This window comes from Lepidochelys olivacea, assembly GCF_965140295.1.
Source record: "Lepidochelys olivacea isolate rLepOli2 genome assembly, chromosome: 1".
In the NCBI taxonomy this organism is placed as follows: domain Eukaryota; kingdom Metazoa; phylum Chordata; order Testudines; family Cheloniidae; genus Lepidochelys; species Lepidochelys olivacea.
In genome coordinates, this window is record NC_140411.1 from 39,822,564 (window position 1) to 39,835,531 (window position 12,968).

General features: G+C 44.5%; 1 protein-coding gene across 2 annotated transcripts in view; it reads left to right on the forward strand.

The window, feature by feature from the left end:
• The first annotated feature begins 4,389 nt into the window (after nucleotides 1-4,389).
• Nucleotides 4,390-12,968, forward strand: part of ZC3H12C (zinc finger CCCH-type containing 12C) — a 69,813-nt gene continuing 61,234 nt past the window's right edge. Inside the window, exons 1-2 of one of the 2 annotated variants that reach the window (XM_084621752.1) lie at nucleotides 4,390-4,706; nucleotides 5,292-5,423. The gene's annotated coding sequence lies outside the window, so the exon portion shown is untranslated. The remainder of the gene's footprint in view (nucleotides 4,707-5,291; nucleotides 5,424-12,968) is intronic. The other variant, XM_084621753.1, reaches the window with a different exon arrangement.

Consider the following 12,968-nt stretch of genomic DNA (forward strand, 5'->3'; position numbering starts at 1 on the left):
GCTCATATTGAAAATGGAAAAACCGAAAAACAGAAATGTCCTGTAGAACACCCATAAAAGTCCAATCTTGATGGAAATATATTGCTTGTGGATTGGCAACAATTCAAGAGGAAGGCCTACCAATGCTGTTTTTTTACCAGAGTGGTCCTCCTTTGTATTCATTCACTAAGGCTCTGCTCCTGCAGCGATTTCCATGCCGGCAGTCCCCTGCATCTGCACAGAGATCGTTGTTGGACTGGAACCTAACATGAGCCAAGTTCTTCTCACTGTGGACAAAAGAATAATTAAATTCATCCTGGGAAATAAGAACAGAGGCTCAAATAAGACTGTATATGTGTTCATTTTATTAATCAGGCAGCAAGTAATTCAAGGACAGGAAGTATTTACAACCCTTTAAGAACCATTGGCTCAATCTGGCTACTGCTGCCAGTTCTGCAGCATTTATATGGACTTCTCTATAAAGGCTAGGATTTTCAGAAGAGCCTAAGAAAGGTAGGTCTCCAAATCCCTTTGGATCTGGGTACCTAACTCCTTTAGGTACCTTTAAAAATCCCAGACTGGTTTTAGTTTGGCTTCTCCTGCTGGTGACTCCAAACCCTGAGGAAAGCTCTCATTTCTTCTCCCTCTTTCACATAGCAATGGCTCCTAGTAGAGACAGCTAAGCTAGTTCTCCTGCGTTCCATCTGCTTTTACAGGCTTCTAATTCCTTATTTACAATGAATTAGCTAAGAAGCAACTGGAAAAAAGGAGACCCAAGATCATGTGACCCATCAGCTCTCCAGGGGCCAGCAGTGGTTACAAAGGCAACAGACTGCAAACCTCTGAAATACAGATTCCATCATAATTCACTCCCTCCCCACCCCAAGTATGTTATCCATCATATGTGTATGGCTGTGATAATGAAGACTGTAGCATTTGTGGAACATGTCATAAGAGAGAAAATTTATTTTACCATAGATATTAACTGGAGATAGACTGTGATCCTTCCCAAGTCTTACTATGTAACATAGTCTGTCACACTTTGGTGGCAAGACAAAAAAGATGTGGGCATTTTCTCAGGACAATAGAGGACTCACATTCCTACAAAGGCATTTGGTAGGATAGGTCCAATTGTGGACAAAGTTTACAAGGTTAGCTTTGTCTCTGCTAGAAGTCTGACTATCTCTTCATAGTTTTTAATATTGGAATATTTGTCAGTGACAACCACATAAACATGTTAAAGACTACGAGTGACAGTAATTTATACCATATTTTGCACATGCTCAGTCTAATGGTGAGTTGTGATCTAAATATTAAAGATTCATTCATACAATCTGACAGCCTTCCTGGCATTAAGACACATCTATCGACATTCCGGAGCAGACACAGTAGGATGGTGAAAAAGGAACAGACTACTTTGTTGCCACAAACGCAAAAAGGAGGTAGGAGGAACAGTTGTCTAGTAATGAGAGCATGGGACTAGAGTCAGGATTTCTGGGCTTTGTTTCCAGTTCTGTCACTGACTCACTTTGTGATATTTGGCAAAATGCTTAAGGTCTCAGAGCCTCATTTCCCCATCTATACAAATAGACACAGTGCTACTTACCTCCCTCACAGGAGTGTTGTGAAGCTTAATTAACACATGCAAACATGTGAAGATCCTCAAATTAAAATATTATTACCAGTCATAACATTTGGAAGGCATTAGGGCAGCAGTTCTCAACCTTTTTCTTTCTGAGCTCCCTCAGCACCATCACCACATGCTATAAAAATTCCACGGCCCACTTGTGCCACAACTGTTTTTCTGCATATCCAGGAGATTACAAGTCAGGGCTGGCGTTAGGGTGCAGCAAGCAGGGCAACTGCCTGGGGCCCCACGCCACAGGGCTTCGGCTTGAGCACTGGGCGGCGGGGCTCGGGCTTCAGCATTCTGCCCCGGGACCCAACAAGTCTAATGGCAGCCCTGCTCTCTGGTTTATTTTGCCAGACCCCCGGAAACCTGCTCGTGGCCTCCCAAGGGCCCTAGACCTCTGGTTGAGAACTGGTACACTAGAAAATACCAGGAGAAACTTACTGATGGCAACTCATTTTGTAGGATCGAAGTTGATGCAAAGTACTGATCTAATCACTTGTGGCTGAAAAGACTAACCATCTAGTCCAAACTAGCTAAGGATACCACATATTAACTGGGAATAACTTCCACTTTGTTTTCAAGAATTTTCAGCACATTGCCTCATCCAACAGCAGGAGAGGTTTCTAAGAAGTTTAACATGTTAGCATTTTATTCACTACATGTCAGCTGTCCGTATGGCTTTGGTGCTACTTAGCCCCACTTTCACTCTAGAATATGAATTTTTGAAAATATTAGTGATATTGTTGTCCCTTGAGCTAGTTCCTTTCCATAGCCAATTGGTCAGCAACAAATTTCTGAATGAAACTATATTGATATTTCTGTGTAAAAGTCATCTCAGAAGGCAGATATCATACTGGAACTGTTGGCTCTAAGTACCGTGGACAGATGCACCATATTGCATCAATGTGCAGCAATGGCACCATAATCAAAAACAAATGGAACCCCCAGAAGAGTGTTGCTACTTCTGGTCAGAATGTGGATCAATCCATCCCAATGATAAAATATCCCATTATTTCTTTAATTCTTGTTAGCCGAGAGCTAACACTTGATCAAAGTTTATATTCCTGAGTGTTATTCAGTGTTGGAAGTCAGCTGCAACAACAAGAGACTAAATGAAAGTGAATCTTATGTTCCATCTATCAGGTGAAAAGCTATGTTGTTGCAAGGTCTAGTTTAATGGTTCTCAAACTTTTTTTTTTGCGGACCACTTGAAAATTGCTGTGGGTCTTGGCAGACCACTTAATGATTTTTCCAAATGTTGTTTGTACTGGTAGCTAACTATTGTAAAGCGCTTTGGGTAAAAGCGCTATATATAAAAAAACCTTAATAACAATTAACGTGTTTTTGTTCTACAAATAAAAGCACACAACTCATATTTTAATATCAGTAGTCTCACTTTTCTAATGCAATGGATGTGCCCTCTCTCCCTGCTTGCAGCAGCCCCCAAGCCCCCAATGGATGTGCCCTATCTCCCCGCGACAGCAGCCACAGAGCTGAGGCTGGAAAGGAGGGCTGTCTCTCCCCGCCAGCTGCAGCACTGGAGCTGGGGAAAGTCGCCTCTTTCTCTGGCTGCCGCAGCCCTGCACATCCCAAATTCTCCTCACCCCCTCTTCTCACCCCACTGCCCCCTCCCACTTACCCCTTATTCCCTCCAAGGCCACCACCTCAACTTACATGTGCGTCTTCTCCAGGGTCAAGGCACCTAATTAGTGGAGCCACGCCTGCACAGCTCCACTAATTAGATGGATGGCCCTTCATTCTTTCGTGTGCGGCCACTCAGGTGCACACCTTAGAGGGAACTATCCGCGGAACACCTGAATGGAGCTCATGGACCACTGGTGGTCCACGGACCACAGTTTGAGAACCTCTGGTCTAGTCAAGATGTTAAGACCCCACACAGTTAAAAAAATGGTTCAGTCTTGCAATATAGATCCTGACAAACCATTTTGACTGTATTCTTGAATTGTGGTATGCTCTTCTTTAGCCTTGGTATGCTAGGGATTTACACACACCCCACTTTTGCTACCACTAATTCAGTTATACTGGCATTAGTAACATTGGGAGCGCTACAGTAGATTTCTCACTGTTTTTGGCAACTGTTTTCAACGCTGTGTTAATTAGATTTGCTCAGAATTGGCAGTTGAACCTGCGTTGGCAGCAGCTGGATTTTTTGTTAAAATGTCCCAGTATAGACAAGTCTGATTTAAAAGTTCTGCTTCATCTGTGCTGCAAATCTGAAGTGTCTGGGTACTGTGTTGTAATCAACACATTAACTTTTCATGGTGTAAACTTTCTGGCTCTTTCCTGTACACCCGGGGCTACACCCCTGGCATATTACCAACACCAGTGTCGTTATTTAGACATCAAACAAGTGTTTGCAGTTCTGTTTTTTTGCTGCTAGAGTTAAACTGGGCAAATGTGGTTCCCTCACCCCCATGCCTACCCCAAGCTCAGACCTCTCTCCGTTAGCAGGTATTTAAAAAAACAAACAAAACAAAAAACAAAAAAAACCGTAGACTGCTACTAGTTAACTTGTATAGATTAGATTTCAGCAGAAAACCCGTTCTCTCTCTCATCAGGCGAGAGAGCTCCAGGGCAAGGGAGGGGAGCAGCACCTCCCTAGGAAGACCCCTGAGGGCTCCTCCTGTCGCTCCCCTTGGGTTTCCAATTTCATTTTTTAGTGATCTCCAGCAGCAGGTGCTGGTTTCTAACCCAGCCTCCCTCCAGCAGGAGGAGGCGGCGGCGGCGGCGGCTTGCTTGGTGCTGCCGGAGGAGAGGAGCGCTGAGCACAGGCTTCCCCTTTCAGCGCGTCTGTCTCCCAAGCAGCTCCTGCCGTGAACAGGGATGGAGGAAGCGAAATGCAGCAGCCCCGGAGCTGCTAGGGGGGAAGCAGGCGTCTCGCCCCAGGGTTAAGTGAAGTCGGCTCCCCCAGCCAGCACCGCAGGGAGCCGAGCCAAGGGGCCCCGAGGCGGCGGCTCGGGACATGCTGCTGCAAGGAGCCTGCGAGTAGGTTGAGGAGCAACCGATTCGTTCCGCTGGGCAGCGGTGGGACGGAGCGGGAGGGATCCCGATCGCCCCCGGGGCAGAGACCCGGGTAAGGGAGCAGGCGGCGAGCGGAGCTGGGGGCGCAGGGAGCGCGTAGCCCGGGCAGGGACCCGAGGGGGATCAGGGAGCTGGCGGGAGGGGGGGCGTAGCCAGGTCAGGGCGCCGGGGGTGGCAGGGCAAGGCGAACTCGGGGGGCGTCGCCGGGGCAGAAGAGGGGCGGGGGGTGGAAGGAACTGGGGGGCGGGGGCGTAGCCGGGGCAGGGCGCTGGGGTGGGAGCAGGAGTTGGGGTTGTCGCCAGGGCAGGGAAGTGGGGGGCGTAGGCGGGGCTGGGAGGGTGTAGCCAGGACGGGAAGCCGGGAGGGTAGCCAGGGCAGGAGGAGCTGTGGGGGTAGCTAGGCCGGGGCGGTCGGGGAGCATACGGGGGGGATGTGGCCAGGACCGGCGGCAGGGAGCTGGGCCGTGGTAACTGTGGCGCAGCGTGGGCGCCTCCCCGGCGTGTCCTGTGGCCATGGCGGCGGCCGGCGAGTTTCCGCTCCGCGCTGCGGGGTCTGGAGACAGGGGTAGCGGGCCCGGGCCGAGCCGGCGTGTGACTAAAGTCGGCACCGGGGCTGCTGCTGCCCGCTTTGTTTCCAGGCCTTGGCTGCCGGGGGCTCCGCGAGGTCGCGTTGGTGAGATCACCGGGCTAGCGGCGCGCCGAGCGGCCGACTTGGACGCCGGGCGGCTGCCGCTGTGAGGCGCGGCGGACGCTCAGTGGTTTCATGCGAGGTAAGAGTCCCGGTACCTGCCGAGCAGCCCGGTCCCTCCTCCATCCCGTCTCACCGGGCAGCCCCTCCAGCCTCCCATCTCTTCTCCCTCCCCACCCACCAAGCAGCCCTGTCCCCTCTCCCCACATCCCGCCAAGCGCCCTGCTCCAGTTGCCCCCTGTCCCCCACACACCCTCTTGCCTCAGTCCACCAAACGCCGCTTTCAGTCCAGGCAGCCGCTCCAAAGACAAGGCGGGGGAGGTCATATCTTGTATTGGACCAGCTTCTGTTGGTGAGGGAGACGCGCTTTCGGGTTACACAGCGCTCTTCGGAAGCTGGCCCAGTAAAAGAGATGACCTCGCTTGCCATGTCTCTCTAATATCCTGGGACCCGCAGGGCTACAACAACGCTCCCAAACCAAGCCTCCTCAAAGTCTTCTCCAGAGACACCCCAAATCCAGCCTTGTCCTCCCCTCCCCCCCCAAAATAACACATTTTAGCTTTAATCCTAGTTATCTGGAAGTCTCTGTTCTTGTCCATATTTATGAAGATAGCATGTGTAATCCAAGGGCTGGTGAGAGCTGGGCCGTGTTCTTTAGGAAAGGGTTGTAGTTTAGGATTGGAAAAACTCGGATACCATAAAACTTGCACTGTTTCAGGGACACAGACCTATGGCTTGGGGAACAGGCCATCTGTGATGAGACAACTGTTCCCCTATTGTGTTGACTTCTGAAAGACTTCCTCCATTTTCCTGTCCATTTTCCTTTTCCTTGCTTGTGATCTAACACCTCTTGTGACATGGGAAGAAGCCTTGTCACTCACTTGCATGCATAATGGTGTTTGATCAGTTCCTTTCAGGTAGTCAGTTTCAACGGCTTCATTTTCTTAGGTGTACCATAGTGGAAATATTTGTTTAGAGTCAAGAGCAGTTGACTTTGTGTAGCTAATAATTAATCATTACTATTCGGCTAATTCTTTAAACCTGTTTCTGTAACTCTGTGTTCAGAGTTAATAGAAACAGTTATATTAAGGGGCATGTTTAACTTAATATATAGCCAATTTAAGGAGGAGTTTTAAAGTAGTTTCATGTGCAACACTTGTCTTACTGTTCCTCCTTTGTTGGTTATTATGGTATTAACTGTACTTCTCGGTATTTAACAGACAAAATATTCATTCCTACACTGCTAGGTGAAAGTGCCACAAATAGTGAAAACAGGAAAGTCACTATACAAAAAATGCGATTACGTACACTAAACAAATATAATTTTTTGGGGCCAGTCATAGGTGGTGTTTATAATGCTAGTAGGAAATTTTTCAGACCCAAGTGTGGGTTTTCTTAGAAAATTGTACCTTTAAATTAAAAAGTTTTCATCCTCTTCTGTTGTCTTAATTTAGACTTAATTTTGCAAACACCCCTGAGAAATTTTATGCATATGCAACAATGTTTGTAGGATTTAGGTTCTAGATTGTGAACTCTTTGGGATAGGGGCCTGTTTTATGCTGTGTTTGTACAGCACCTTGCACAATGGAGCCCAAATCCTATTTGGGGCGTTTGAGCACTTCTATACAAATAATTTTGCTACAGTCCAAGAATATTTTGTTCAAGATCACTCTTGATTGTTAGTTTTAGGGGGGGGGGGGGGAAATCCACAGCTCTGAGTAGTGGCTCACATTTAGTGACCAGCGAAGGTCATTAATGTCAACTTTGACCATATATACTGAAGATGAGTGTTTAGAAGTTTAACATAGCCTTCTGATATAGAAAGAAACTAAGCCATTCATGTACCTTCAGGGTTTTCAAGGTAACAGATTGCTCCCTTTCCAGTATATCTGTTAAACACTTACTGGCAGGGATTGTCTATATCAATGGTTCTCAACCAGGGTCCATTCAGTTTACTGGAACATTAGTTAATACTTACTGTATTTAGTATATCTAGCTGCAATGCAAGAGCACATTTCTCTAGATGTACTTGGTGAAGTCCTTTGTTGAAGTGCATAGTAGTGAATGGATATTGAAAGCAATGCTATTTTATTACCAGCTTGCTATGTCAACTTTCAGTAACTTTACAGCTGCTTTAGTAATGTAGGATAGCACTTCTTAAATTAGGCTTAAAGGACATGGGTCACATGGAAGTTTCATAATTTGGCATGCATTGTCCCAGTATGCTCTCGGTCTCCTGTATTCAGTGCTTGTGAGTTTAGAAAAATACCACACATCTTGATTTAAAAAAAAAATAAATTCTGGTGGAATTTTCCTAGGGTGTAAAAGTCGGAGAATCAGATGGTAATTTAAAAAAAAAATGATTGAGCATAGGTATTATCCAGGACTTTGCTCATCTGTCTGTGGAGACTGTGGTGTTTATGCATAGACGGAGTCTCAGAATGTTGGGCTGAGTATTAATCTGTTGGAATGATTTAATTACTAACTTTACTGGATGGATCTGTGCTTTAAAAATATCAAGTAATGATATTCCAGAGACTTGTCTTGCTGCTCAAGGAGAACTAGATTTTTGATACTGGTTAACCTTTCAAGGGTTAGAGTTCAGTTTGGTTCTGATGAGCACACAAACATTTTCGTGTTTTCAGAATGTCACTTTCTCAGTTACATAAACTTGAGTTGGAAATCTCATGAGACTCATCTTTCTTGTGTGAGATTTCTGGTAGTCCCTGCTTCCAGCTGAAAATATCCCCAACAGTGAAATGAAGACAAAGGCAATGAAAGTGAATTAAAAAATAAAAAAATCAGACTACAAGTTTGGTTTGGGTAAGATCTTGTTTTAGCCAACATAGCTTGCCTGTAAACAGCCCAGAAATTCCTAGATTTAGGCCAAAAGGGATTTGGGTTCTAGTTTAACTTCCTGCATAACATAGACCATAGAACTTCACCCAGTAATTCTTCCATCAGGCCAATAACTTCTTGTTTGAGCTAGAATTTCATCTTTTTAGAAACATATCCAATCTTTATTTGAAGACTTCTAGTGATAGTTATTCCAATGGTCCAGCCATTGGATCTCATTAGGCCTTTGTCTTCTAGATTATAGCGTTCCTATTATGCATATCTCTTTAAGTATATCTTAGCCATGAAAAAATTCTTTGATACGTACTAGTGGCAATGAGAGAGGGATAACGGTTACTCAGAAAAATGCTAGTAAATTTAGGATATTTAATGCTGTGATTTGCAACATTTAACTTTTTCTCCCCTTTTTGAAACTATTATGCTGTCTCTCTCACTTTTCAGTGTCACATTTGGGACATGGCTAGGATGAGTTATTGGATGGATATCGTTAAAGAAAATGAATAGTCTAGAGACTTTCCTAGACTTATTTATTTCCAGAGTGCCTATTGCCAGGGCAGCTAGCTAAGTGTTTCCAACTGTTAAGACAACTGCAAAATAAAGACTACCTGGAGGTCCTGAAAGCTACATTCAGGTTACTAGGGAAAAGGCTGAAGTACAGGGTCTCTGTGATAGCAGTCTCTGAATTGCTTCTGGTTTCACGTGCAAGTTAATAAAGACTCCGGCAATTGCATGATAGGATACAACAAATATGTCAACCATTGACTGCCCGGACGTAGGAAGGAGCTTCCCTTATAGTCAGGTTGTTCCATCACGAGAATGTTTGCCCCTTTCTTTGAAGCATCTGGTACTGACTGGCCGCTGCTGGAGATACATTACTGGACTAGAACTATTACTCCTCTGTTCTGGTACTGTAGTTCTTTTGTTAATCAAATTGTGATCAAAATAAACAGTCCTTGCATTGGGCCCTAAACATTAATACATCCAGATGCTGGTGGGCTTACCAAAGGATCAAATTTTAAAAGTGTGGGTCCTTTAACTGAGAGCTGTGCCACGAGTTTTAAAATATTTGATTCCTGTGCCATCTGGTCATAGTAGTCAGTGTACACAGAGCCAGTTGCAGGTTTGGGGCCTTAGATAAAGCAAATGCCTCATAGGTTATCTTAAATACTCTTTCGTGGGATAGTGTTGAAGGCACTCTGAGATAACTTGCTCTTCGGTGTTGAATATTCACTTGCTATATCTTAATACTTGTATTGTGGTAGCACTTAAAGACCCCAGTCAGGATCAGGGTTTGTATACACATTATACAAACACATAAAACATAGTCCCTATCCCAGACAGTTTACAGTCCAGATAGACAAGACAGGAACATAAGCAAACTGTCAAAAGATATTTCTTGTTACCTGACCAGGTGCCCAGCGCTATACTCTTGGATCCCACTGAAACTTGAAGATCTTGCAAGTGAACAGTCACTAGTACTCATTGGTAACTAAAGTTGTTGAGGGACACCTTGCCATTGTCTATCATTAGGAGAAAGTAGACAATTATACAAACACTCAGTTCTGTACCCGTATATAAGGTTCAAGATACAATAAGGGATTTGAGTGTCATATGTAAAAGAATAATGGAAGATTTTTAGCCTTTGAAATTTTTATTGACTAGTCATGCTTAAGATGCTTCCTGTCTACAATCATTCTAAGTATTTCATATTTAAAAAATAGCTTTTACTATAGGTCTGGAGCGAGAAACCCAGGATTTACACCAGCCATTTTGACTGTATTATATGGTTTCAAAGAATTGGCATTTGTTTTCTGAGTTTTTAAGTTGCATATTAAAAGTAGCATCTGAACAGAATACTGTGGGAGACACAAGCAAAAAGTGAGGCAGTCTTTCAGACCTCCTCGCCCCAATCCTCACTTTCATTAACTAAGTATAATTGATTCTTAAAGAGAAGTCCACCCTGTCTAGAGTAACAAAAACGCAAAATAAAAAAAACATTTTAAACAAGCACTTCCTTTGCATAGTAGTCTACATTGGGCCATTGGCTCTTTCACAAGGGTGCCAAAACCAAACAAAAACACTTGAAAATTCTCAGTATTGGGGTGTGGAGGGAAGCATCCTCCCCAAATGCCACTCTTGGGTACCAAATAAATACCAGTTCCCAAGCCCTGTATACCTTCTTGGCCGATGCTGCCTCTTCTATTTGCTCCCAAGTTCTTCACTCTCTCCAGGATCACCTCACAAACAGTATCAGATTCTATGCTTTCCCTTCTCTGGCCAGGTATCTATGTTGATCTTTCCACAGTCCTTACCTAGCACACCTACTCTTTCCAGAACTCCCACCTTGTGAAATAAGATAGCTACTTATATATGCTGCTTCATTCTTCCTGGAATTCTTTGCTGTAGAGGCTTAGCGCTCACGTGCCCTGGAAAATACAGCTCCCAGAATGCCTGTGTTTTGGGCTGACATAAGTGACAACAATTTTTAACATAAGAATGGTCATACTGGGTTCATACCAAAGGTTCATCTAGCCCAGTATCCTGTCTTCCAACAGTGGCCAATGCCAGGTGCTTCAGAGGGAATGAACAGAACAGATAATCATCAAGCGATACATCCCCTGTTGCCCATTCCCAGCTTTTAGATCTGGACCCATCTTAAAGGGCTAACATATCCTGATACGACTTCTGGAAGGTATTGCAAACTTAATAGAATATGTTCCTTCTCCAAACTGTTGTTTTTTTCTTGAGGGAGGATAGAAAGGAAATTAAATCAATTGTAAACAGCACATGTGATGGGTTCAAAAGCTAATAGAGTTGGGGCAGGTGTTATAGAGGTAGGTTTGGTTTGTTTGTTTGTTCTGTGGACAGTATTTTGTGGGGTATGAGCTAGAAGAAAGTCATACCCAAGGAGAGGGTGAGGAAACAGTTTGATGGATCTTGTCAATCCTCATATTGAAAAATACAGCAATGTCTTGTGCTTTGAAGGGAAGGGTTTAGGAGGGAATTGAAAGTCACAAATAAGTGCTGGGGATTGTACAAGTTAGTGAAGTTGGAGACATAGTGCTGCCTGACAAAGGAATACGGAATAGGTTATTGTAAATATGTGAAAAGAATTCCACATGGAAGCTCTGCAGATGTCCTAGGTAGACAGAGATCAGAGGCTGGCTAAACTCCATTAGCCTTTTCGACATGTTAGCCAAGGCCAAAATTGTTTGTCAGTATGTTGGTTTTGAAATACCTGTTCTCCTACGCCATCCTCCCAGATCACTTTAGTTCACATATGAACTGTGATGGATGCACAAGGGTTGGAAGCTAAAGCACCAGCAAGAGGTTGCACGCAATCTCATTGATCATGAGATGATAATATTTTGAAACTTTGATTTGGTGAAAAGTTTTATTTTATGGTAGCATCACCCAAATCCCAAACCGATGAAACTTTGCAGTGGCAAACCTATGTCTGGGTCTGACAAAAAATAGTGTAGTCTCTGGTTGTATGCTGGCCAGTTCCTCTTGATGACGTAGAGGGAATGTTGACCTTTCACCTCAACCCATGAACCTCAAGGCTAACAAAATCTAGCAGAGAAGAATTGGATTCATTTTTGGTTGAGATGCTAGCTTCCACCATAGGAGTTGTCATATTCCTTTTGTTGCACTACTTCTGCTAGCATAGACAGCTGGTATCAACTCATCCATTCTTTCACTCTGCCAGGGAACTAGTCTGTTGCTTTAGGACTAGCAGGTCTATCAGTTCCTTAACTGTCTGTAAATATCACTCTTGAGCCATCAAGTTGCCCAGCCTATCAAATGCCAAGCATAGGTGCGTGGCTGCATCTCCAAGGAAAAGAGATCCCTGAAAACCACTTTAAGTATTTTCTCAGAGATCCCCAACTTGTCTAGGATGGCAGATCTGATCATCCTCATAGTTTGTGGTAGCATCCTCTCCCAGGGCCGGATATGCCATCTCTCCTTCTCCCCTCAAAAAGGAATTGATTGAATACCTAAGATGATGATGACTCCTGCACTGCAATAGCCACCTTCTGTAAATGACCAAGCACACCTCTGGAAATAGTTCCATTTCTGACTAGGAAACGGTTGAGATTTACGAACACCCAGGGCACTGCACCTGGTTTTGCAAGTCTGTATAGGAGCTGCTCCTGGAATTGCTGCTGTCATTCTTGTTGGGCTTTTGCCAACTGGGCTTTTGCCATTGTTACTGAACTGTAAGTTGGACTTCTTACTGTTTCTGGAACTGCCATTGCTGTTCCTGGTGAACTGCAGTCTGGGCTTTTTGAAGATGCTTCTGGGCTAAAGCCTATGCTTGTTGCTCAGAGACTGAAATCTGAGCTTTCTGCTTCAGCTGCTGTTCCACCAGCCACTTGTCCTTTTTTTTTCCTCTTTATACATTTTATTGTGGAGGCTGTGGGAAAAATTCCACAACTTCTGGTACTAGATGTAAGCTGGTGGATTCCTTACCCTGCTCCAACAAAATGCTGTACACACCTTGTACAAAGTCAAGAGTTACCTGGTAGTTGGGATTTGGCTTTGTAACCAAAAGCAATTCAAATTAAACAACCTAAACCTTCTCCTCAAATTTGGCTGCTGTAGCTTCCTTCCTTAGGGCTGGCCCCTGCTTTTCTTTTGAAAGGGAAAGTCCTATGTCCCTTACTCAGGGTGCAGTTTGACAAACCACACCTGCTCAGTGAATTAAGGAATTAACTACCACCCTTCTACAAGACCTACCCCAAAATAGTTACACCCTTGCTTTTGTAAG